The following is a 27,689-nucleotide window of genomic DNA, read 5'->3' on the forward strand; positions in this document are numbered from 1 at the left end:
GTGCCTACCTCGCACAAGGCAGTGTTAAGACAGTGGTAGTAATAGGCTTAGCGATTGGTGACTTTTTTGTGAGGAATGGTATGCTTCCTGAAAAATACAGTTTGGGTGTCAAACTCCATGAGAACTTTGCTTTAACCTCTTAGATGAATTATGGAGATGGAAGGAAAATATCTCCTTTCAACTTTTTTGAAACTAAATATTGCAGCTTTTTTATTCCAATGTATGACACTTAGAAACTTTTGTATAAAAGTGAGATTTTTAAGTGGTTAAATATACTGGAGAAAAAATATTTTGTTTTGGAGGGGACCTCAGGCATGATGGGAATATTATATGGATGAAAAGGAACATAAAGCTGGATTAATTGTCACCAAAAATAAGCATTATTCATTCTAATGCAGAAACACACTTCCAGCATTTACCTGCCTTTGCCATTGTCATGTAGTACATTCTGTATGAAAGCTAAGATTGGAGCACAGTCATTTCTACTTGAAATATTCCTCCCAATTTTAAGTAGCAGGATAGTGTTGTTATCTATTCATTTGTATTCTGGAAAGTGGTCTTTCTTTGAGTTATGTGGCTGGAATTATTTCAAAAAAGTGTAGGTCTCTTAAAAAATTGGAAGCCTAACATGAATGGAGTCATCATATTTTAATGTATTATTATTACTGTAATGCTTTTTCTTTAAAGAATGTTAATGTTTGTAAACCATGTCCATTTATTTTTCTGGTAAATGTTGCTTAATAGGGCAATTCCTACAGTAGTTATCACAGAGCAAAAATTAAGTCTTAATTCCTTAAAGCCAGTTATTACTCTTAAAATAAAATCATACAAGATAATTCACAGTCATTGTCACCCATGTGGATTGGTAATATGAGGAGAGTGCGAACTTCATAGAATTGACATGGAAGCTGAGGTGCCCTTCTGCTTACTCATCTCCTACAAAATAGGAGCCAGTCTGGGGGAACTTTGTGAGGAACCATGCAAATCTATTGGGTTTTACTCATTTTGAGGTGGTATGAACTATTAGGCACATTGGCAAAACCAAAAAAAGCAGTGAGTGCTTAGTTTTGTTTTTGCAAAAGAGTAAGTCTGTATTTTCAAACCAAATTGAGCATCCAAAGTTCCAGCTAAGGTCAGTGGAAAGTGTCACAGATCAATACTTCAAAAACCAGCTAAAGAGACCTTGCTCAGATAGTAGGTGAGTGCCTTATTAGTAGACATCCTGATTAAAAAAAAAAAAAAACAACCAAAAAAAATACCCCCCCCCCCCAAAAAAAAAAAACCCTAAAACCAAAACACCTGCCTCCTTCCCCCAACAAATCACAAATCCAAGGTGACATATACAGACTGGGATTTAAATGTAAGCAGACAAGTTCTAAAGAACTTTGTAAGAAAATACTGGAAATTATATGTAAATTCCTACAAAGAATAAGTGTAAAAAACTTACAGAAATAAAGGGGACCTTAAAAAATCAATAGCTTAGTTATCTCACTAATATTTACATTTCTGCATTTGAGTATATAATTATTTTAAACTTCTTACATTAACTAAAAACAGAAGAAAAGGAGTTTTCATTTGTTCATATTACAGAACAGGGACTTATTGCAAATATAAACACAAATAAAGCAGCTGGTCCTGATGGGTTTATCCAGTAACACCCACTACTTGTTGCTGGCTGGCTACATGCCATGAAAACTAGGGGCTGCCAAAAGAAAAAAAAAAAAGTTTTCTTTTGTGAACAAGAAATGTTATACAAATATTGAGACTAAATTCGTGCTGGATTGTCTGTGTACCACATGTATGCATCTAACATGTCTAACCTCTTTTGATGCAGACACTGAAAATAGCAAACCTTTTATACACAGGGTGAGAAAGAAAGCAAATACCGAATCTTCAGACTGAATAAAATGGCTGAAGAAAATGATGCAGAGGCGAGTACAGGGCATTAATATTAATTTTATTATATATGTGACTTTGGTAGAGTTTAGCTAGGGAAATAAACCGCCTCTGGAGATGCTTCAAGAGTAAGAAAAGCAAGCATTTCTCCTTATTCAGAAATCACTATATTACATATTACACTAGTCTTGAAGCACCAAACCTTTCAGTGAATGGATTCTATTAAAGAAAAAGTGCATGTCCCTGGTATACACATCTGTTTTCACACCACTATTGATAGCATTATCAGTTCATCGTTAATTAAAATAGACGCTGGGTTTTTCTTTGCGTATCCATCAAAGTGCTCAACAAATTATGACTATAGGCTGTGGCAGTCTGAAGGGAATTTGCCTTAAATTGAGTTGATCTCAAAATCTGTAAAACCACTTTACATGGGGGAGCTGCCTCTGGAAGCCGCATTACACTGCTTCCCAACCGGTGTATGTTAGCCATCAAGTGAGAATCAGGCTTTTTTTGCCTCTGCTTCTACCGTCCTGCCAGCACAGTGACAGGAGGTGAAGGACATCATCAAATTTACATGACCATCAAAAGTGCAATTTTGGTACTCTCAGCTGGTGACTGGAATGCAATGATTTTTTTTTGTTGTTTTTCTTAATTTTAGCATCTTCTCAAACATAAGTTGCTACATTCAATTTTTACATCATCATTTCCTACTGATTGTAATGGATCCTGAAGGTGCCCAATTTAAAATGGTATCTCATGTACTTAAGTACTTAAATAAGTAATTGATTGTTCACTATTTGTTGCAGTGGGTGGGTTACAGAGCACCTCAAAGGTTGGCTTCCTGTGGCATTTTCCTTCCCAGTTACAGAGGTACTTTTGAAAATCCTGTTCCCGATGTTGAAGGCATTGGCTTTTCCCTCTTCATGGGCACTGCAAGTCCTCTAACGATATATTTGGAAATGTGACACATCATACTGCTTTCACAATCTTCCTTTCTATCAGATAAACTATTAAATGAAGGAATTTACTTTATGGTAACTTCAGCAACATATTCAGTCACTGAATTCTCATCAGTCAGTAATATCATACTAATATCATACCTGAACTGCTGGTTCACCTTACCTCCCAAACTACTATCAGTGGGTCATTCTTACCAGTACTTGTATTTGTTAACATGCTCTGCATCACCTATCCAGCTCTGGGTTTACTGAAAGAAACACAGTGATTTCTGCTTCTGCTTTAGTCTCCTGCCTTGGAATGAAAATGAAATGCAGCACTCCTGTCCTTTCTGACCTTTTCTCAGGTTTGGCATGTTCACTTTTGCTGAAGTAATTTTCTATGAATGAGCAAACTTTTTTCAAATAGCTAGTCTCCTCCTTCCAATCTAAATGTTTTGTTTTGCTCTTCAGGAAACTGATGTGTTTGCATCAAATTTTACAAGATAGTTTGTCAGCACTTGAAATAAGAAATACTGTACAAGTTGTCCATACTGGAGTAATGCAGTTACAGTATAATTAATGCAGCTTTCAGGGCTCTCCTGCCTTTGTTAGTGCATAAGAATATTCTCCATTCATAATTCTTTCCATGACAACTCATAAAATGAACAGTTTGTGCTCATTTTGTACTAGTGCTTGTTTTGTTTCTCAGTCATCCAAGACCATCTGCACATTCCTTTTACTCTAAAGATATATATTTCCATTCCCAATCAACTCATCGTTTGCTGAATATAGTAACCCAAATACTGTGCTTGAAGACCTCTTTAGATAAACTCAAATACTTTAATTTCTTCTTCTAAAATTCCTGTAGACTAGGTACTTCTTCTAACAGTATGTATATCTCTTGAGTATGTATAGACTTATCTAAATTTGTCTATAATTCAGGAAACCCACAATGATTTGCAGTTCTTCATCTTAAGTCAAATGTGGTTTAAAGCCCAGATAGTGTGTTTCAATTTGCAGGATGTTATTTGTTCTAAATAATCTTTCCCCCAAATCCAGCAGAAGTCAGGAAAAATGAACTTGGAGCTGACTTTCTAAAAGACTAACACCTGGCAAGTTGTTATTATGACAAAACCAATTTTCAAAATTGTCTGCCTTTTTTCTTAGAAAAACTATCTCCTCCTGAGTCTGCCACATGTTCTTTCATCTGACAGCAGAAAGCAACAATAGGGAGAATGCATCTTTTGCTCTGTTCCCCCAACACATTTTTCTGTAGTTTTTATCTCTCCTTTCAAGACTACAGTACTTCTGTACTATCTGTCTTTAGGAAAAACTTATAGGATGAAGCATTTTTAGAGAGCTTTTATAAAAATAGGAATTGTCTGCTACTTAAATGCTATACATTTTGCTGATTTATTTTTAATTTTGACTGGAACTTTCTCACCCAACCTTTGTCTATATTATGTCTGATGATTTTTTTTCCCGGTTTTTTTTTAAGGTACAATTATAAAGGTAACTGCGATGATTTATGGGTGGCCAGGGGTGAACATGTAAAATCAGATAAAAAGAAGCCAAGCAGTTCAGTCATAAAAACAGGGGGTGGGAAATCAAGTAGCATATATATATTACACTGCTCCGTAACATCCAGGTCAGATTACAACTTAACTAATAAGCGTTTCACTCTTCCATGTTCAGGGACTGAGCACATTCCTTCACAAAGAACCAGCAACTCGGCACACTCCTTCACCAGCCAGGCTCTCTGTTGATCATTAAGAAACCCCTGCAAGGAGCCTGCAGTCGGGAAACATTAGCCCTGTACATATTCTTCCAAAAATAGAGATCTGTAAAACATCTGCCGCCTTTTTGTACTTAGAAGTAGTGTAACCCACAGAGACTAACGCTATTTAGATTTGAGAAAAACTAACAATCCATCTTTCTTAGTAACTCCGGCATCCAATGATGGTAATGATGGGAATGATTATTACCCTTCCAGCGTAGTAATGTGGTCAGGAGTGGAAAAAACCACTTCCCTTTGCCTGATTGCAGCAGCATCTCAGCTTTCAACTTTTGCAATAGCTATAGCCACCTAAATCAACTTCAAGTCTTGTATAAAAATGTTTTTGTTCTTACATTTTAGCACCCACAAAACCTTACAGAAATGAAATTACAGTTTATGGTAAGTAGTCCAACAAATGAATTGTAATATATACAAGTTACCTACAGATCTATAAATTTCCCTCTGTAGCCTGTTTCACAAGCTAACCACCAGCTTCTTGACCTGTCAACTTCAAACTGTGAGGAATGAGGAGATATAAAATTAACCTTAGCTCTGCCCTTGCTTATCAGTGGTCTGCCACATATATTTTGTATTCTGTTTTTGCAGATAATATAAAAGGATCATGGAAAAAGCACTTCACTTACTCCGCAGAAACACTATTTATTTGTTCCCCCCCCCCCCCCCCCTTTACTCACTATATCTTTTTACCACTCTGCCCTGTCATGCACTCCTCTTGGAGATGGGCTGTCACAGATATTCCCAGTGGCTTTTGCAGAGGTAGAATTGGAGTGAGTTAGACTGAGCTGTCATGTCCTGTAATTTTTTATTTTCTGCTTTTCAGAAGGTTTAATTTTTCTGAAGTGATGCTCTGTAAGAGATACTAGTGAGAGTCTTAAATGTGCATTAACAAAGGTTTTTTGTCAGAGAATGTGATTTCTTAATGTAGGAGGATATAGATTTATATCTGATTTCTGCCATGAAGGGATATTGTCTGTAAGATTGAAAACCTAACTAAACACAGAATCTTCCCACAACAACAACAACAAAAGAACAAAGAAAAACCCAACAGAAAAAAAAAAAAATCCCACAAAATAACCCAAACTAAAACAAAACAAAACAAAGAAGTAGACTATAACTGAATTGGGACTGTTGGGTGAGTCGAAGGCGCCATTCATACAAATACCTCACTGTGTGAAGGCAGCAAGAAGGACACTTTAGAAAGCTGCTGAGGATGCACCTACGTCTTCAGTGTGACTATCTCTAGAGAAGCATATATACAGGTGTTTTGAAATATATAAAAGGTTTCATGTTAAATGGTAAAATAATTCGCTGAACTACTTTGTCCTGATGATAATGCAAATGTCATAATTAAAGCTATAATTTGGCATAGAAACAAGGAGCCAATCGTGGTTTGTGTCTGTGCCACACAGTGATAAGCAATGTAATTTGTAACAGTATGAACAATGGACTTTTAGATTTCGGTGCATAACCTTGACTATCTTCCAGACAAATATCAGAAAAATGTCCTAAGGCTACAGATTATTACATTTGGGATGATGAGTGTTGGATTCTCAGCACAATTACAAAGTTGTCCTATTTTATCTCAGTTTTGTTTTTTCTAATTATGTGTAATTTACTATACAATGATGGAAAAAAAATGCCGCCTTCTTTACACCTGCAATCCTGCAGATTTCATGTCTTTTATTATTCAAAGAACTGTTGATACAGATGTTATGCTCATAAAAATTCACATGCATATAATGTTTCCTACAATGATCCCATGTACTTTATGAGCATAATTAAGCCCTGCAGCACAGTTAAATGGCATTCCAGTTTCATAAACGGGTAAACTGAGGCATTGCAGTCATGACTTTCTTAAAATTACACCAATTTAATGACTACATTAGCGGTGGATGCCGGGGGCTCTGACTACCAATTGTTTCATCCAAATTGTAAGAACATATGACCTCCATTAACCCAGACTGACTTCAACTACAGCCACGCTTCTTTATAACTTTGTATTATAAATGTTTCGCTTGCATTAAGCTATAATGGTTGTTGACATTTCTATTTCATCAGCTACCTCAGTTCCAAGTGCCTCTTTCAGAGGGTTCAGCTTTCCAAAGCCACATCATAAATCCCTTTTTATACACTCACATTTTTCCCTTATTTTTTTCCATTGAGTTTCTACCCTGCTCTACAAAACCTCGTCACTATGACCCTGCAGTGCACTAAGCACACTTTAAAATTCTCTTTCCTTTCCTGATGATTTGTTTCATTAGTGACATTCTTCAAATCAAATGTACCTAATCCACGGTTCAGTCTACTAACAGGAAATCGGTTCAGTGAACAGGGATTTATATAACAAAAGAAGTGCTCACTTAGGGAGTACTTTTAATACTTTGTTCATTGAAAAAAACGCTAACCTTCAGATTTTTCTGACTTTAATGCTCTGGTGTTTCAGTTTGGATTTAACTGTAAATGAAAGCCTTCGAAAGCCATATAATCCATCGATCTCATATTTGCTGAAGCACAAGTTTCATGGTACATGAATGTTTTTTATTTCTTTGATTTTTTTTTTCTCCTGGAATTATGTCAGTTATGTTACTTCCAGGCATGCTTAATTCTGTTGTCTGTTCTGCTGTGCAATTCTTAACCAAGATCCAACTGTCTATTTTATTTTATATTTGTTTAATTTTGGGATAGCGATTGTAATCCCAGCATCTGAATTTATTTTTTGTGGGAGAATGTTCCTCTTTTTTATGCTATCAGTACTTCAGCTATTGGAGTGTTGAGGCTTAAGTGTTCTGTTTTGAGATGTGGGTATCTAAAGTTACAGTCTTCTTACTTGATAGATTTGTATTTTTTTGTATGCACAGATTTTTAAATATTTCCGGAGACAGGAACTTTCTGTATTTCTGACAGGAATAAGTTTTTATTTCTCTTTGCTTTCCAGAGTGGGTATTGATATGAGAAACTATACTAGACTGCAGATCATTAGATTATCTCATGACCTCTCAAATTAGTTTAACGAACTGCACAACTCAGTGTTCCAAGGAAAGACCAAAATCTACTCTCACCACCACCAGTGTTAGCTTGGCTGGCTTTCAAAATTTTTAATCCATTGGTAATACTCCAGAAAGAGAGAAGGTTGGATTTTAGGGTCAGGGAATGAAAACAAGAAAGAGCAATTATGCCAAATGAACTGTGTCTGGAAATTGTGACAGAGCCTAAGGAATGATTGTGCCCATTTAATATATATATATTTTTTTTTTTTTTTTTTTCCTCAGGGAAGAACGATTCCACAGTGATCTTGATTAGAATACATAGGTCCTAAAGTAGCAAGGCCTTTTTACTGAGTCATGTCATGCTTCTTTTATTCTTTCACTTTTAAATCTAGTAAAACAACCTCTGCCCCCCAAATGCAAATGACCTTGTGCAGCTCAGCTATGACTGAATTATTAATATCAATACATTTTACAATAGCAGTATGCATGGTGATCAAATCTGAATGAAAACAGGGTTCTGAAGAAAAGAAGTGAAAAGACCCCATCCAGAACGTGAACAAGAATTATATAACATGATTTTATACTCTTAGTAGATAATTGAAGAGCTTTTTTTCTTATGATTTTTCTCATGGATTTTCCATTGCAATTCAGTGGGATATAGGTATTCTTTGAAAATTATAGCCACAGAATGATGAGACAGGTGCATATCTTCTATACACAGATCCATAGTTTTCAAAGAGGAGTCACTACGCTACTTTCAGTCACTACTCCTCGAAGCAATGGTCCAGCTCATCACTCATCTCTGACGATTGTCTTCCTTCCCTCTGGGATACTTATCTCATGAAATGAGCCGCATAGATGACAGTTTTAACCATGCCCTAAATAGGAAAGAAGTTCCTCCCAATATATCCTGCTTGACCTTCTGAAAGAGAGGACAGAAGCAATCCAGCCATTCATTATCTAGTTTTCAATTCAGAATACACTTTATCTGTCTGTAGCCTGGTTTGAAAGAAATGAGTTCTCCACATTTCAATCATCTGTTTTTCCTGTTGTGATGAAATGCCGATAGTATTCAATAGGCTACTCCACTGGCAATAAGATCATTGTATTGATTAAGCAACTCTTCCTTATCTAAGACTACCTGTAAAATAGAATATTTTGCTATGACATGAAAAAGTTGACTAGCAGAAAAAGAATGCCAAAAGCTCGATGTAACATCTGCAGTACATCCCAGTACTGATGAATAACTATTGTTCTTTATTCACAGTTAAAAATACTCTTAATATTCTTCATATGAAAACTGCTGCCTGGACCATCGCTGGAATCAGATGAGACTTATTTGCAAGGCAAAAATCCACAACTCTCCTTATGAATCCTTTAGGGAGACCAGCAGTCAAGTTCTATAATCTAGCCAAGGTTTCAGCTCTCATTTAGGGGTAGCCATAGATAAGTTACTCTTGTCCTAGTCTTTTGTTACAATGAAAAGTCCTTATGTATCATATTTTAGTGGAGTAGCAAGTCAGAAAGATTTGCAATACAATATTCTGTTTGTATTTTTTGCTTGCTAGGCTATAAAGAGTTTCTAGAAACAATACTCAAAAGTTAGTGCTCAGAAATTATTTTTTCAAATTTCATATCAGAAAGTAAGCTAGCATTCAATACTGGAAGGGTTGAATGAATATGCGCTGAATTTTGGTATATGTAACCTTTGTTCACAAGAATTTTTCTTGTCAGTGGAGAACAGGTGCAGTGGTGTTAACTGTGATATTCGAAATCTTGACATGTATGTCAAAAACGGGTTTCTCTTCATGTGCGATGGTGTTCCATAGAATAAAGAAAAATACAGTAGAAGAAAAAGCAAGATTAGGCTCTTGGTGTTGAGTCTGACAACTGGATGAAGGCCTGACACTGGAAAATCAGCAGCTGCAGCTACCTACGTTCTGAGGAGACTATAAGCTGTGCTTGAGATGCCAACTCATAATTGTAAATCATAAAATTTCCACCTAAAGTATCATTAAAGATCGAGCTCTTAGTATTATTTCTGAGTTTTACATATAGCAGCTGCAACTGTTCCATCTGTATTTTGACTGTTTCTAATGTTCCCATTGCATAGGATATAAGACTTAGGAAACCTTAATTCTCTGTAGTTCTGCACAAGGTCTTCTTATTGATACCATTCACTACATGTGAGGTTTTAGCTCAGATTAGCAGAAAAACAGATAAATTATTATTATTATTATTATTTGTAATACGAAAAAAAAAGGTAGTGGGTGTTATTTGCAGAAGATCTTTGTATCTTGCATCGCAGCTAAACGTGATCACATTTGAATTCACAGATTTCCTTTAAAATCTTTACTTCTCAAGTTTCTTCTGCCAAATGTGGGGCTGCTTAGTTCTAGAATCCTTATAGAAAATTACACTTCTGGTGGGTTACGGGTAAGTTGTGGTCTCCATCATAGTCAAGTCTTCAGAAATGCTTATAGAGAAAGCATTTTTATTTGTGCTAGGAAAAACCAAGAGCCATTAGAGATGAAATGTTATTTATTAGTAGCATACTGTATCGGATTTGGTTTCCATGTGACATTCACTCTCAGTGCCTATAGAGTGAGTGGCATTATTTGGTCTGCTTTTGAATTTGGAAGCATGGGATCTTAGTAATAACAATGGCACAATGAAGAGCTACTGGCCTTGTAATGGGGATGGCTTGCCTTCCTCTTTCACTGCATATGGAAGAAGGACCTATGATTTTGTGCCATTGCCTGATGTCCCCAAGAAAGAGCTGCTTCTTCAGCCCAATGTGCTTTGTAAAGTCTAACATCCACCCCAGACTTACAAAGTTTGTCTTCAGGGACTGACTGGAGCCAGATGGACTGTTCTTCATCCACAGTTGCCTGGTTATGTGGTGACCTATACGTTAGTCCAAACTGAGTTCTGAGTGATCCAGACTAAGGCTATAATTTGTTGATGGTGTTTGAATGTGACTGCATTTACATGTGACTGACTTCCTCCTTCTTGTCTAAAGGATACATGTCCTTTTTTTTTTGAAAATACGTGGGCTTTACCTTTCAGACCTCCCACTGCATAATGCCTGATTTTCTTACTGAGAAGTGCTATGACTGGAAGTGGATTTCTGGTAGAAGGTGCCTTGGCGCCAATATAAGCAGTTCTTCACAGCTTTTCAATATAAGCAGTTCTTCAAAACATTTCAACGGTTTGACTGTTTTCATTTGAGGATGTTTTTTGTGTCTGAATCTCCTAAAGCACATTGCATGGGTGTTTTGTTTGTTGTGAAGAAAAAGAGGCTAATTCTGATTCTTATTCTGATGGAGAGGTCATCGCTGAGGATGCACTCTGAATTCCATGTAGCAGAGTAAACCTACAAAAGCCACAGTATTAAAAGAGAGATGTGAAATATATCTTCAGAACTCTCCCAGCTTTTAAAAAGAAAGAATGCTTCCATGCTGCCAAATCCACAAAACTGGTCTCTTATGAATCTTGTGGTTGAGCTCCAGAATGAGCTCTTTATTCAGCCTTTCCTTATTTCCCCTACCCCTTTGTTTCTTCACAAAACTTGTAAAAGCTTAATAGCTTGAAGATATCAATTGCACTATAAAAATAATTTGAAATTGTCCATTGTGCTCAAGCTTAGTAGGGGAGACTGAAGGACGCACAGACAAATGCATATATGTGTACATATCATACCCCCATCCTCCTTTCCTCCGTTCTTGCTTTCTTCTCATAATGCCATGATAGAAACCTGATTTTCCTTAAGAAACCAACATAAAAAATTTCACTGAGTTACACCAATGAATCTGTACTGACTTTTGGGAATCATTCTTGATCTATATCTGTCTGAGAGTTAATTAAACTCTGAGCCTTAATGAGATCATTTAGGTACAGACCCTGCAAGGACATAGCATGTGGCTTTGTAGAGATGAGCAGTTCCAGTGAACTGACTGGGATTATTCACCCTTGTAAGTTTTTGCAGAATCAGGTTTTTAGTTATAATTTCAAACTTTAACTGGTCTTTCAAGCTTTGAAGAGAATCTGAATCATTCAAATGTGTTTAGTACATGAAAGATTAGTAACTACTACTGTATTGTTATGGCTGTAGTGAATTAATTTATATGACTACAATCACAATAATTTCTGATTCAGGTTTATTATAAAGTAAGTTTTGCAACCATACACGGTGTAAAAGAATGCAGTATATCTGACCAGATATATATTAAAACAACAAAACCGTAATGCTTGATACAATACTTCTATTGCATGTCCCATGATGATACTGTCAGCATTAAATATAAGGCAGCCTTACCAAAAAAAATTTAAAAAAAAATAAAAAATGCAGCGAGTTTGAATAACGAACGGGAGAACGTTTTGTTTCAGACAAATGGGGAAGTTGCTGCACCAGTAAATGTCACTATAAAAGAAAAAGGCAGTTTGAGGACTAGGAGGGGAGAGACGGAGCAGTCGCGAGAGACACCCAGGAGCAGAGAGGATGATGCTTCATGTAAAAGGAAAGCGCGAAGTGGCGCGTCCTTCTGCCGGCCGCGGGCCGCCGGCCCCGGAGCGGTGGGCGGTGCCGGGCGCTGTTGCTCTCCAAGGTGCTGGAGAGAGAAGAACCGCGAGCTTGGAGAGCGGCGTCACGAACAGGAGTCGTTTAAATGGGAAACCTGAAGTGAATGAGACCAAAATTACTGAAGAAAGTTAACTATTAGATTAAACTCTTCATAGGAGATAAGAACATACAGTAATTTCGTTTATTTATTTATTTGTTTGTTGGATCTGGGATTGAGTTTTGTACCTCTTGTGCTATTTCACCGTGGTTCTTAGAGGGAATATGTACGCGTGTGTTTTTGCATGCTCACGCACAATATTTAGAAAAGAGTTTGATGTGTTCTGCTGACACAAGCTTCCCATTGTTGCATTCCTTGTGCATTAGATCTAATCAGTGATATGCTTCCATTCTGCTTTTCATACCGAGTTAATTCCCTCTTCCAGTGGGCAAGCACACCACAGAGTGTTTCATTTACTTGTCATGGTGAGATCAGGAAATCTATTGTTAATTATTATGGTTTCAATTCCCAACTCAGCTGCCTATGTCAGATGTGCCATTGTGTGTGTTTGACTATTAATAACTAGATGGAATATTACTATGTGCGCTATGAATACGAAGCCTTTTTTTAGGCAAACTCTTCTAGAAAGAAAAAATCAAAATGGTACCAGAAAAGTCTGACAGTCTCTTACACAACTATCCGAGAATTGATTTAAATACAAAATTAAATTACCAGTTTTATGTGTGCATATAGGAAATAAGTTATCTAATTCTTCAGACTGTTTCAAAATGTACATAATATGCAAAGAGATGTCTCTTAAAACAGCATATGAAAACAAAGATGGATACTATTAATAATAATAATAGCACATTTTTATTAACTGGAAAATATTACCACACATAGCTAAAATGCTGACAATACAACAAGAAAGATGAAGTAAAATAATTAAAATAGTATCTAATCCATCAAGTGTCTATCATACCCCATACTTACAAATAGATACTTTTTTTTTTTTTAACATTTTGAGTCATTTCATTATGGCTTTTTGTTAGTAGGAGCTACTGAGTCAAACAGAAAATCCAGAATTTCAGTTTAAACTCCTAGCCTGTAGAGGTCCCATTGAGCTCCCCACATTGGGAGTTTTAGAGTGGAAGAGCAATACTATGGAAGATGCTTACCTCCTCTTCCCATATGACATGGGGGGGGGGGGGGGGGGGGGAGAAAGAAAGAAAGAATGTGTAATAATTTCCAATTGCTGGGTCTCTCCAGAACAATTGCATTTGAAATTTAAAATCAGCCACTTCTCAGTAAAATGTTTGTTTGCTTCAGTGGACAATTATAGTCTCTGGTAAGTAACCGTAAGGGTTACAATAGTGAATGTGCTACCGTTCTGTAATTAGCAAACTGTGGAGTTGCCCTATTTGTGCAAATAGTATAGGACTTCCATTTTCTTTTGCAAATCTCCATATCAACTTTATTCATTTTAAACAAGGTACATTAATAAAGTATATACAAATGGAAGACCGAAATGGGTTTGCATTCTTTTGTAAGTTCCTTTATTCTATTATGACATTAAATACATAAATAAATAGCATTTTTTATAATAATGATGACTGGAAATATAATAAAAGTATAGGCTTCATGCTTAACAATTTGATTTTCTGTTTTGTTATTAGCATGATATTAATACAAAATTTGTAATTAAAATTTTGAGAACTGTTTTAAATGGGGTTTGTATCATATATAGGGACTAGTGAGTGCTGAGCAAACATGCAGATGAGCAAAGATGTAATAACTTGGAAGCACAGTGCAGTAATACTAGTGTAAGAAGGCTCAGTCAAGAGCCTTGATATTTTATAATATTACATCTCTCCCTCCTGCAAATTTAGATTTTCTTATTCTTGCTGCTTCATTTCTACTAGTGGTAGGATCAGTATTGCACACAGGATTAAGGAATGTTTGCTAACATGTAATTTAGCTCTTCTTAAATCAGGGCAAAATAATATTGGAGTAAAAACAGAGTCATGTCATTATGAATGTTGATACAACCACAGTGATTTTTAAAATTTAGACTTTAGTTGTTCTTTACAGGTCAGGAAATTATTTTTTTCCATGAAAAATCTTTACAAATCAAATGTTGTTATGCTTGACTATTTAACAGAGGAAAGAACAAACATACAAAAATATTAATTTTTATTTAAAATTATATTTCATCAAAATATCATTTATGTAAAAGGACAATTGGCAAATTCTTTGGCCAGTTTTAATGGATTTAGTTCATTTGTTTTGCAACATAGTAAGTGCTTTTAGCAAAAGCATTTGGTGTATTTATGGTTTCAGATCTTAAATTAGATGAAAGAGGACTAGGAAGCAGTCAGAAAGATAGGTTAAGGGATTCTTTTTATTTAATTGTTTCACATACCTTAAACAGTTGAAATCTAGGGAGATTCTTTCCAAACTATTCTATTTTCTCATATGAACAAACAAAAATATTTTTTTTCCCCTTGAATAAAGGATAGTTTTGCATAATTCATAAAATGGTATCTTTTCCCAGTTCCAGGGAGGGAGAACTATCAACACATGGGCAAAGTCACAGATGCAGAAGGACATTCCAGAACTCGCTTTAAATAAAGTAGGTCACTTGCTGTAAACTCAGGCCAGGTAGAGCTTTAATTTTTGCAGGCAGTGCCACAAGAGTTGTGTGATTATGCTGCTGTTTAATAAAAAGTATGACATCTTTGTACAATGCTTATTCTCTGGGAAGAAGGGGAAGAGGTCCTGTACTAAGAGAAGTGTGCAGAGTGAGTCAATCAAGTGCCATTGGAAGAAGAGGTCCACACTGTGAACATACCAGTAATTGACATCTTGTGGCTACCCCCATTGTAATCCAATTAAACTTTATTGAATTCCAACAGGGGAAAGCGGTAGGGGCATGGATCCTCACTGCCGTACTACCATAGGCCATCCTACTTACAGGCACTGGAAACCAATTAAAAACTTACTTATCCAAAATAGCACACTTAATGAACACACTGTCTGGAGAGGACTATAATTATCTTCTCATCATGGGCCTGTACAGGCATTAGTACAATCTCAGGGAGAAACAGTTGAACTATCCCAAGAAATTTAAATTAATATCCTCCAAAAAATAACCAGACATTTTTATGTTTGGGCTTTTTTTTTCCATCACTACCCACTTGTTTCTGCCAAAGTTATTAAGACTACTGTGCTTAGCAGTTAGATGAAGACATTCAGTCTTCTCTGAAACACACACCTCAGAATTGGTTGGCAAATGGCTGGCAAGAATTTTTGTAAAGTTTGACTGAAAGTTACACATTCCATCCCCCAAACCCTCTACAAATTGAATGGTATTGAATTGAATTGAATTGAATTGAACTCCCTACAAATTTTGTACAAGGGAATGGCTTTGCCATTTCATGGATGGAATGTGATCCGTATATAGAGATTAACAGCAGCACTGAAGACAGCTTAGATACAAAAGTCAGTTATTTATATATATATATATTTTTTTTTACTCTGTTGTGTTACTCTGAGGGATACGTCCTAGTTTCCTTTTTTGAGACTGATAGGAATTACCCAGAGCAATGATCATGAACATGCATATACACATGTGTACACAAGTGTATATATGGCAAAGAATAAAATCTTTCCCTGTTCAGGCTGGGTTGGCAAAACATTTATCCTGGCTCTAGATTCTAGCCGGGATATTGGTATTGAATTCCTGCTTCACAGAAAGAGGTATGAGATAATTCAGTGGCTACACGCAGTCCAAACCCTCATTTTTATATTGTTAAGAGGTTTCCTGTAGCACAGTCTTCTGAAGTAGCAGATAAGGGTCTGCTGCTGACATCAGTGTTGAATGGTATCTATCCATTCAATTTCCATTTTGCTCAAGCAGTTTCTTTAGTAGTGTCCAAGAGCTGATGTCACTCCTGTATCGCTCCCAGAAGGAAAAAAACGGCATGGACATTCTAGCAGGCTGGATGGTGAATTTCTTCCTCACTCTCAAAGGAATTTTGTTTCTTCTATTTTTATCTTTCATCTGTTTTTTGAAGAAGGGAAAGTTTCCATAATCTCTTCCTGTGGCTTCCCATAATTTGACAAGAAAATGCCAGGAGCTCCAAAGGATATTTGTATTAACCTTGCTCATCACCTCTCGGTTCTTTATGTCTGTTTTAAAGTCAAAGATAATGACTAATTCATTCCACAGAGAGGCCTGCATTAAATGCTAGCTATCTCTAGCACGGGTCACAGCCCACACATGTCAAATGCCTTATTTGTAATGTCGCTGGAATAGGACTACATCTCTACCTCAGCTTTCCTTCTTTCTCTTTCCTCTTGGCAATCTTTCTCCTCTGAGCACTAAGGACTGTATGTACATCCAAAAACCAAACCAAATCTATCCCAAAATTGTTAACCTTAGTGGTTATAACTTACACTATTTCTGAAGGTGCAAGATACTTAAAATACTGTCAGTGCTAATTTTGTAGTGGTTTTCTCCATTGTATAAATTATGTGTGTAACTTGTATGCACTTGGATATTTTCACTCATCAGTAATACTGATGTAAAAGGATCTGAAGTTAATAGTGGTTTATCTCCTTTAGCATTACTTTTGAAACACAGACTTGCAAATTCTACATCTGAAGAGTAATGGAAAAGGAAAGTATTCAGCCCTGTTTGCCGCACAAATTCAAAAAAGACTTCATAAATACACTTACATGACATACCCGTTTTCCTACTGATTGGACATAGTTTCGTTTTTAAGCATATAACTTTTTGACCTGCATATAAATGAACTGTAAAAAAAAATGCAACCTAGTTCTATGGCTTCTTTTAGGAATAAATCCAGCCTTAAGGCTGATATGTGTTATAAATAAAATAGGGGGGTTTATTTTTATTTTATGTTGATATATGCATGTTTTTACTGTTTTGAAATTAACATTGCAAATATTGAGACAATTTCTATAACAAAGTAGACCATTAATTTATTTTCGTCATGCCTCAATAATTTGATTATGTATGTGTTGTTGTTCAAATTAAAGCTCTAATTTTTAAAAGAGTATAATTTAAAAGTAGTGATTCTGCTGGGAAACTTTCAAAATCCTCTCAAAGGATTACAGGTGGTAAACTTAATGATTAAAAAATACTGTATTTACTTCTTGAGTAAAGTATCAGTTTGTGAAGATGTTTATTTTAATAAGTATTACTGCACGCAGTTTCCAAAACATAATTGTTATTGCATGGTTGAGACAGGTTTTCATCCATATTTATTACATGGGTTTGGTTCATTATGTATACATGTCTATATACAATCTATACATCTATATGTATGTATACATATAGCCTTTAGATGGAAGGTAATTGTCTAGGTTCTTGCAGTGGATTAGGCCTGTACTTATTACTGCATCAACACGTAAATTCAGAATGTCTTGTTCCTGTCAATTTGTATGGCAGCCCAGGCATTTTAAGAGGCTTTATGGGAAGTCTAAAATCACTGCTTTATTTCTTAGAAATTAAATGACTGTCTTTTGAGAGTCATAAACCATATTTAGCACTAGATGGGTGACCACAACATTTGATTGTTGAGAATCTGTAGCGTGCTCTGCTTTGCTAAACTTAACATTTTTGGCGACTGTAATAAGTATGCACAAGATGCAATCCTCTTGCTTGTCAAGAAACTCATCACATTCAATGGGAGTCCTGTGCACAGAGTGACACAACTGCGTGCTAGTAGTTGACTTTAGGTTGGAAATTTTATTGAGTAGCCCCATGATTTACACAGTATTGTAACTACTGTAAGTGGCTGGCAGGATAATGGTGTCTATTTGCCTTTTCAGCAATGATAGCTTAGGCCTATTTCTTTACTGAAACCAAGTTTTATGTTGACTTTATAGCAATAAAAGACTGTTGCTGATGTCCAAGTTAGAAAACACCAATATATATGCAATTCTGTGGTACGAGTTCTGAAGTAGTTAGAATAAGAAATATGGTTTGGCTGTCCCTGCTAGCCTCTTCAGATTATTTTCTCAGCTGATTCTCTTCTATTTGACCCATTCTAGCCACTATTGTCATTACCCTTCTTTCACTATTGTTGCTTCAGGAGGATGAAAGGAAAAAACTATTAATAGAGTAACTACATTTGCATGTACAATGTCCCAAAAAACTGCAGAATTCGACTTACATTCAGAAACTTTGATGATCGAGGTGGAATTGTCTGGTTCTTCTGGCTTCTGTTGGCTCCTCTGGCCTTCATTGTTGGGATCATCTTAAAGGTGTTCAAGTGTTAAGTGTGCAAGGCATTAAGTATTTTTCTACAAGGATATGCTTACCTTGGCATGAGAAGAGTCCCGCTTCTGAAATTTTATCAACATCTAATTAAATGAAATCTAGCACAAGCAAAACTCCAGTGATTTTTTTTTTTTTCCTTTTTTTTTTTTTTTTTTCTCTAGGAAGACTGGTTTGGAAGAACTTCATATATTATAGTTATGGGAATTTCACCAGCCCCTCGGAGTCAGTATTGGCTTCTGCTGAAAGCTCAGGGACTATGGCAGAAACTTTAGCTATGATAGGAACGATGTGAAGCACTTCTACTACAGCATCACTAACAAAGTTGTGTCAGAGTTAAAAACCTTAAGTCTCTGCAAGTCAGAGCAAGATAGAGTTGGTATTACGGATCTTGTAGAGATCGCCTCATAATATGGTGCCGATAATCCACGATATGTCATATATAGGTCTTTTTCCTCAGTATCCTAAAACAAATTCAGGTCACTCCTTTGTGTGCTTATCCAGAGAATTACCTTACATCATAAAAGTGATAGCATGGAAAGCAAAAAGTGGAAATTTGCTTTCTGTGTGTAGTGCCAGATGGACTGAAGTGTGGTCTGTGGACAGATCTGCAGTGAGTATGAGATGGGTAAATGGTTATTTATGATATCGTTGGAAACATTGGGAAGCATTAGAAGTGCCTGTGCTGGATGATGGATGGATGACTAGGATTTCTGACTTGAACCTGAGTCTTTAAGAATACAGTCATAGGAGAGTAGGCTTAGATTTGTTCTGGAATAGGTGATACATTACATCTACACATTTAAAGTTTCTCAGAAAGACTGATTAAATGTGAGTACACATACTTTACCCTTAGTGCCTAGTTTTGCACATGTTTCCTGTTTGCTAACATTTTATAAAGAATGCAAAGGAGATATGTTGAGTGAAATTCTGGTCTCATTTATCCTGATAGAAAATTTTCAGTGGCAACTGGGGTTAAAACTCAGTATTTTATCAGGACGTAGAGTCTTTGTTTCTTACAAGATTTGCTTGCAACATATTGCTTGCACGGAAAGCTAACTTTTGCAAAAATATTTGGGTATTTCTGAAAACTTGGCAATAACTAGGAGTCTCACAGACTCTGGGGCTACAGTTTCATTCTTTCAGTCTTTGAGAGTCTAAGCTCCAAAGCCCTGCACAGTATGGTAGCTTTAATCAGGGTACTCCCAGGGACCGGGGCCATTGGATAAGCTACAATTCAGAAAGTCAGGTTTACACGTAACGGCCCTTATGTCAGAGATATTTTGAATTACAATGGAATAACGTGAATAAAGAACTAATAATCGTTTTCAGTTGGGTATGGTCCATTTGCTGTTGAGATATTAAATATGGCTTCAGCATAAATATTTAAAGATCATATTGTAAAAAAAAGACAGTTGGGAAGAAGCTGTACAGGGACTTAGAGAACCAGCATCGCATCCGTGAAAATATGAAAAATAATTGTGTTGATGTGGGAATGAGCCCCTACTTTTAAATATTTAGGAGCGTCACGGTGTAGAAACCGTGCGTGATTATTACCACTGAAAAGTTTAATTACATGTCCTTCCGCTGTGCCTTCTTTTGTGGCTTGCTAGAGGAGAACTGGAGAGCCGAGGAATGCCTAGCGATCTCCTCAGAGCTCTGTTTTTCTCCCCGCTTTGTGATGTAAATGGCCAGTTTGAAACCCGCCACGGATTCACGCGCCCCATCCCCGAGCCTCCTTTCTGATTTTAGCAGGAGGATCACCTGACCGCCCCCTGAAGCTGCCCCTTTCCCTGGAAAATCTGGGAAGGCGCTGGCTGGGGCTGGGGAAGGTGGTGGCTGCCGGGGGCCGGGGGGGGGCGGCGGCGGAGCCGAGCCGAGCCGAGCCGAGCCGAGCCGAGCCGAGCGCTCCGGCGGCCGCCGGGGGTGGGGACAGGAGCGGGAGCGCCGGGAGTGCCGCTGCCTCAGCCCCGGAGAGGAGGGAAAACAAAAGAGCTCAGCTGCAGTTTTCTGTCGCTGTGTCTGGCTTAAAGCAGAAGATTCTAGACATTCCTGCCGAAAAATCAAAGCACGGCTGAGACTACATCTACCGGGAAGATATTTTCTGCCCCCAGAATGGGCTGGATCAGTACAGGTGGTTTGCAGATCATGCGAAGACGGACGGGCTGAGAGCCATGGAAAGGTGGGATAAGACTCTGCCGCTCTTTCTTGCCCCCCCCCCCCCCCCCACTCCCCCCGCCTTGATTTGTAAAGCAGTATCGCTGGGACCTGAGATGGGGTCAGTACAAGAGACTAGGTGGGTTTTAATCCCACAAAGCAAACCCAAAATTAGAGGCACTACTGTGTTCAGCCAGATGTTGAAGCCAAACTTGGGCTGAGTCGGACTTGCTTTGCGCGATTCTTATGTTGCTTTTGATGTTGTCTTTGTTTAGAATAGTTCCTGTACGAAACACCATGCTTTAAGACGAACTGCATGCTTCTTTCACAAATTGTCAGATGACTGTTCTGAGGCTGTTAGGATTTTGCCAGGGAAACTGCAAACGAAGGCTTTGACTATCCTGTTCATGGAAATAAAAAGAGCTGTTGACTTGGAATTTCTTGTGATGCGGGCATGGTTAGAAGTTGAGCTGTGATTGTTGTCGTACATTGTCTAAATCGTAACAATGGGCAGTTCAAGTAGAGCAAGTTTGAATGGTGTTTCTTCAGCGATTCCAAATGCATTTCACTCTTAGGATCTTTGGCTTTTCACTGAAGGCAACGAATGTGATTTTATTTATTTATTTATTTATTGAGGAAAAAGCCAACAGAATTTTGAAGAAGATTGAAAGACAGAAGCAAATTAACATTTTTATTTGGATGTTGGTTGTTAACACCAGCATGCCTAAACATCTAAAACAAATCCCAGCAATTTCGCATTTCTCTTGCTGGGCAGAGGCATTTCTTTTGTTCCTGAAAATTTTTCCCTGCCTTTTTAGAACAAAAGGCGTTTGCTTTTTTTCTTTATTTTAATGGCAGCAAGAGAGTTATATACAAATTAACAATTTTGTACAGGTTAATGCTCTGCTTCATTCTGAAGGAAACTGCCTTAAGGTATCAGGAGGAAAGGGGGTGGGCGAACAGGGGGGAGGCTTAACCGATGCCCAAGAAATATTGAGTTCAGATGGATTTAAATCATATAGAGAAGCGTACATTTATCTGTAGCTGGATTTCAGCTCCATGTCATGCAAAATCTGCAGACCATAGCAGGGAGATTCTTAGCAACCAATAAATCAGATCTGTAATGGGCCTTTAAAATTTGTCTGTGAGGGGTGACTGCCTGGGTCCCCTTTGGCCAAATTAAGATGCAATCTGACAGTACAGTAGCATCTGTGTGCTGACATTTTCTCGTGAACCTAGTGAAAAATGGCTCCATATCTCTTCTTCAGTCCCCAAAAGATGGTTTCTGAATAGCCATGCATTTTTCCCCTGTATTCTTGTTCTAATCACCATTCTCTCTGATAATGTCTGACTGGCTTGTTTTGCTTTGCTTGCTTTGACTGTTTGACTAGCTGAGGGGCTGTAGTGAGCAGTGGTTGTTTTACCTGAAATCAGAACCTCATGCCAATACTACTGCTCACCAAAAAAAAAAAAAAAAAAAAAAAAAAAAAAAAAAAAAAAAAATGTTTGTTGCAAATGAGTTGTATAAATACTGCTAATAAAGCAGCTTCTGCCTGCACTGCTAGAATTAGGTAAGTGGGTTGAAAAACATGTGTCTTAGATAATGTGCCACCCACGATACAGGTGAAAAAGAGATGCCAGCCAGTAGTGAGTGCAACTGACAGGTAAAACTGAAAATCCTAAAAAAAAAGGCACAAGAGGAAATTCCTTAAAGGCCAGAAGTGTACCTATCGGTACAAGTGTTTGTTTATCCAAGGGAGAAGTTCACGTTCAGATACTACAAGACCGAGTCGGGGAGGAGGAGGGAGGAAGGCACTCCTTTAATTGTACTACAAGTGTGCTTGTTGGAAAGAGCCTCGTGTCGAATGGCCATTCAGGCTGACACCACAGTTCTACTTTAAGTTTTTCCCCAGCAGAACTTGCCGCTCGGGGGTGGGAGAAGTCTCTGTCTGGGCATGTGTGGGGTGAGCGCAGGGGAGCGAGAAAGGGGCCCGCCTTTCTCCGGAGCGACCTGTGCCAGGTGATTTGAGGGGCGGCGGGGAAGTTTGCTCTGGTGGAAACTGCTGCTTTAAACGGTCCCTGAGATAAGGTGGCTCCATAGCACAAAAGTAGGGCAAGTAGGAGGCAGAAGGATGGCTCTGAGAAGTTGTGAGTAGTATGGATCCTCTCCAGAAAATGCGGCTGGTGTTATTTTTGTGACTGCTTAATAGTGCCTACGGAGGCTTTTGAAAAATCACTGTATTTACTGGACTCCTGTACTTTCTCTCCAATTCAAGGTAATAGTTTCTCTCTATTACAAATATGATTTTCAGCAAGAAAAGGATAACTTTAAAAGCTTCCCTCATAGAAAACAAACGGTATAAATATTATGCCATTTACCCGCTGCAAGAGGCATTACATTTTAGTCAGTGCTTAGAAAGCATGTTGTGTGGAGTACTTATAAAACCCCCAAACATTACTTGCCAGACTTGTTACAGTCTTTTTAGATTAATTTTCATAGACCTAAATGCTTGGAGTTATGGTATAAAATTCCACTATTGCTGGAGAGGAGCGAAAATGGAACTTTAACACCACATGCAGATCCCATTACTGCTTTTGTACAGGTAGATAATTTGACAGTAGTAAACAGTTTGCTTCATGGAAAGTGACACAATTGCACTGTGGGAATGTGAAAAAGGAAAACAAACATCTTGCAAACCATCAGACAAGCAGAAATGTCAACGAGAGATATTCAAAATAAATAGAGTTGAAATGCTTTGAGTGACAGAAAGATTCCAGATGCCTAATTCACATTGACCGTAGTTATAAAACAAGGGAATGCAGCTGCAGTTTTAGAAGCTAAGCCAAATCAGGCTGATTTCCAGATGTGTATGTATGTAATCAGAAAGAACAGGAGTCTAATATTGAACAGGAACAAATTAGATTTCAGAACTTAACTGGACACATTTAGAGAAAGTGGATTGAAGATTCACCACGGGCAGAAAAGTTTCTAGAAGGAATGTAATGAGCAAACTTAACCCAAACAAAACACACACATCCAACTACTAGCACTGTCTATTGATTATGTGATTATTAAGTACAGCATCAATAAAAGTGGGCTTTAACAGTGATAATCTGATTTAAGAAATGAAGCAAGACTTTTGACATTTATTCTCAATAAAAAAGGAAAACTGCCCAGGGACTTTGCTTGCAAATACACATTTTCTGAGGGCGCAGCACTGACACGTTGGACCTCTGTAAAGGGGGCGGGAGAAATAAAATGGTGGCGCTTCAAAAATTTCTCACCATTACTTTCTACAAGCCGTGTAAATGCATCCTATGGTTAAACATAAAGGTCAGGACTGTCTTCTTCTTGTGATGTAAATAAAAGATAACAAGAATTAAATAGATTATTATATACTAACATTAAAAAAGACTCAGATCCGGAGTATTGAAGTCTGGGAAAATTATATTTACACTGAAGCAGTCCAAGTAGCGATTGTCAGTGCTCCAGCTGACAGACTCAGCAAACAGCCCACCTACTTCCCATTTCAGCAGCAAATGCCTATACAGAAACCATCATGCTCTCACTGCAAAAGAAGCTTAAGAACATTAAAGGCCATATAGCATTCCCAGTTGCCCTAATGTAACCAGTTTAAAGCAAGTTTGTTGTAAATGGTATCACATTTGTGATGATTGTAGCCCATATTGTCAAGAAAAGAGTCTGGTCAGCAGAGTTTACTTTTTTTTAAAACAAGAACATCCCAGCTATTCCTCTGTCATTCCTTTCACATATTTATAGCACATTCCAGACCCATGTGTCTTCATTTCTAGCACCAGATAACAATTTCAGAGACAAATCTATCTCTTGTCACTGTTGTGACAGTTTTCTGACTATATTATACTGTAGGATGAAGAGGAAGCTGATTCTTGCGGTGACCTTTGGTGTTTATATACAGAGCATACCCATGTATTAATGATTGTGCGTTATTTTGTAGAAAATGAAACATCAATGGTAGGGTTAGCTGAAAACTGTACTGGCTGGGTTTGCTCTTTCTCTGAGCATGGAAAGTTAGGTTGACTTTTTCAGGTGAAGAAAGAAAATCACTCTCATCTGGAAAGATGCAAGATATTTCTAACCTGACCTTATCACCTCTTCCCTGTCACCCTTCTAATTTCTTTGGTTTTCTCCTCTCATATTTCTTTCCTGGCTCTCCACAAACTTCTTTATTTATGTAAATCTTCTTTGATATGGCCTTGCCAACCACCTATGACTTTCCTCTCCTGCCCCAGCTCCATATTCTGGGACAGTGAGAAATACTTTCTGCCAGCTAGCCTTTCTTTGGTCCAGGTGAAGTCAGAATTTGATGCTGGGGAAGTAGGTTTTACAGAAGTGCATATTCAGATGCCTACAGAATGAAATACTACCTATATCTCATCAATCTCCCTACTACAAACAGGAAATTATTTTTCATCCCAACATTAGTCAGATCTACCGTAAAGAACTTAGCCAATATTCCCATGGTTAAAACATCCGAAGGAAGCAGTGAGAGCTGGTGGCTTTCTCAGGACACTTTGATCATCTGAATCTGTATCCTGAATACCTGTATCATCATATGAACGATCTTAAAGGGGAGTGTGATTGTTAGGGGTTAGGGCTCAGCTCTGCCTCTGATGAAATCAGTGCCAAGTTTCACTCTGGAGGTGCGACAAGAGAACATTTAGTAGAGAAAAGAGAGCTCATCTTGCAGAGGGGCTCAGGTTAAATACATTTTAGCGTCTTCCTGGCAAAGAAAACGAGCAAATAGGATTGACGGTGGGTGATCACTGAACCTCTAAACCCCCTAACTGTTATGCCTTATAAAAACGTGAACCAAAAAAAAAGTGCCTGGGAAAAATTCTTTAATCTGAAGGTATTAGGAGTTAAGTCTTTACAGCCATGACAATCCCCATTGACAGAAATGCTTATAACCCAGAGGTGATGGAATACAAATGGGCATGGATGTGGGAAGCATTGCAATAGAGAGCACATCACAATAAAAGCTCTCTTTCTCAGTTATCCTTTCCTTTCCAGTCAAATAAATAAATTGCAGTGATGTACAGTGTGAAAAATTATTGCAGCTAGAGTGCTTTTCTGATGACGGAGATGACATAAGTTATAAAAGCCTGTCCTAGATAATAGAAAGTAAAGATTGCTGGAAGTTAGTACAGATTTAGGAACTCTTGGGGTCTGGATTGATTCAACCATACTAGTTGGATATGGTTTGCTTCACTCCTGTCTTGGTCATCTGCTGAGAAACCTGCACTGATGGGAGCACAGAGGCATGGCAATCCTGTGCTGCACGTGCTCTCCGTCTGACTCCGCTCCCAGGGTCCTTGCTTAAATCTTCAGGAACGCTGATGAGGTCGGCCAGAGTTGTTGCAGTGATTGTACTCATCTCTGTGAACCATGATGGCAGAAGCCATGATCAGTCCAGAAGGTGACAGTGATCATAGTGAAACGTCGGAGAGCAGAGCCTCTGCAGGGACAGGACCTTCAGGGCAGAGTTCCCTTTCGTCCAAGGATTTTTCACCTTCAGAGTCAGCTTCTTGACAGAAACTCTGGAGGGTAACTTGGCCTCACCCTGTAATGCTATGCAGTCAGATACAATCCAGCATTTTGTGTTTTAACAATGCTGTAATCTAGCACGTAACCTAAAGAGGAATGAGGAGCCTTGCCTTTCTTGCTAATTAAGGTTCCCCACCACATGGGTGGGATCCAGTGCATCTAAAAGCAAAGCTTAAATATGACACCAGCCTTCTGGAGTACTCTGCGAATCTAGAACATCTGAGGAGGTTTGCAGAAGGCTGAATAAAGGAGCTTGGTCAGTTCATAATTGTTCACTGTCTGTGACTGGGGCAACTGGAAGCACGTGTGCCTCTGTCTTCAGAGCTCTGCAGCTCCTGAATGACAGAAGGCAACACTCTTGGTGTTTCTTCTTCAGAAGATGGAATAGAAAGAGGTTCTAGGAAACAGAAGTGAGGAGTTTGTGGAAGTGTGGGTATTTTTGCATCATTTGCTTTTATAGTCCTGCACCCCAGAAATCCAGAAATCTTTATGGGGTGGGTGGTAGCTGTCCCTTAGATAGCAGTAAGAGGACTGTACTGCACAAAAGTAAGGGGTAACTCAAAACTTTCCTAGCTTTTGCATTGCTGGATTTTAAAACCTGGAATAACTGTTCCCATCACCTCCCATTCTGTCATTGCAGCCATCAAATACTGCTGTCAAACTAGCTGCAGTGACGTAACCATCCTAAAACACCTGCCCGTACACCTATTGGAAAGTCCTTCTGAAAAAGGAGTGTGCCGATAGGGAGCTCTTTATTGTGTTTTTTTTTCTTCTGCAGATTCAGCTGGTGCTATATATTATCCTTTACAACCTTCAGCCATTGGGAGCTAGGACACTGTAATTATGTTCCCCGTTCATGGAAGTTACTGCCTATTACTGTGTGAAATATGCACTCTGCTTGAGATTCAAAACTAAACTGAGGAAGCATGTTTGCTGCTGCTTTCATACCAACAAAATAATGGTAGTGTTAATTTACAGTAGTAAATGCTCTCTGCCCCTTAAATGGCAGAACCTGTATAAAAATACCTTGTTGTTGATATGTAAAGAAGTCAAATTCCCAGTGCTGACAGTTCACTTCCACAAATAATATTGTACGTTTGTGTACTTCCTTTTACTAAAACGTAATAGGGGTTCATTCATTCATAAGTGTGAAAATAAACTGGGAGGCTAAGATATAGAAAGTACATGACCATTTTTAGACAGAGGTAACTTAAAGTCATCCCTGTAGAGATAGTCAGGATCTCACAGCCCTTCCTAACAAGTTGCCTTAATTGCTCATTACTCTTGAATTTGTATGCAGATTGGTCTTTAAGTACCTGGACCCAGTTCCCACAATGACTCAGGAGCACAGGAGAAAACAAAAATTGGGTTTTCTAGCTCCTGCATCTCCTACTTTTGCGGCCTCATCCACATGAGCATTGCCTTCTGTGAGGTTTCACCACTTTCTGACTCAAAAA

At 38.0% G+C, this 27,689-nt stretch overlaps 1 protein-coding gene across 17 annotated transcripts in view; it reads left to right on the forward strand.

The window, feature by feature from the left end:
• MAGI2 (membrane associated guanylate kinase, WW and PDZ domain containing 2) overlaps positions 1-27,689 on the forward strand; it is a 765,356-nt gene that overhangs the window by 339,861 nt on the left and 397,806 nt on the right. The window contains exon 1 of one of the 17 annotated variants that reach the window (XM_030013666.2): positions 20,339-20,670. The exons of the other annotated variants lie outside the window; for them this stretch is intronic. The gene's annotated coding sequence lies outside the window, so the exon portion shown is untranslated. Of the gene's footprint in view, positions 1-20,338; positions 20,671-27,689 lie in introns of those variants that run through there. 17 annotated transcript variants of the gene reach the window in all.

This window comes from Aquila chrysaetos, chromosome 5, assembly GCF_900496995.4.
Source record: "Aquila chrysaetos chrysaetos chromosome 5, bAquChr1.4, whole genome shotgun sequence".
Lineage (NCBI taxonomy): Eukaryota > Metazoa > Chordata > Aves > Accipitriformes > Accipitridae > Aquila > Aquila chrysaetos.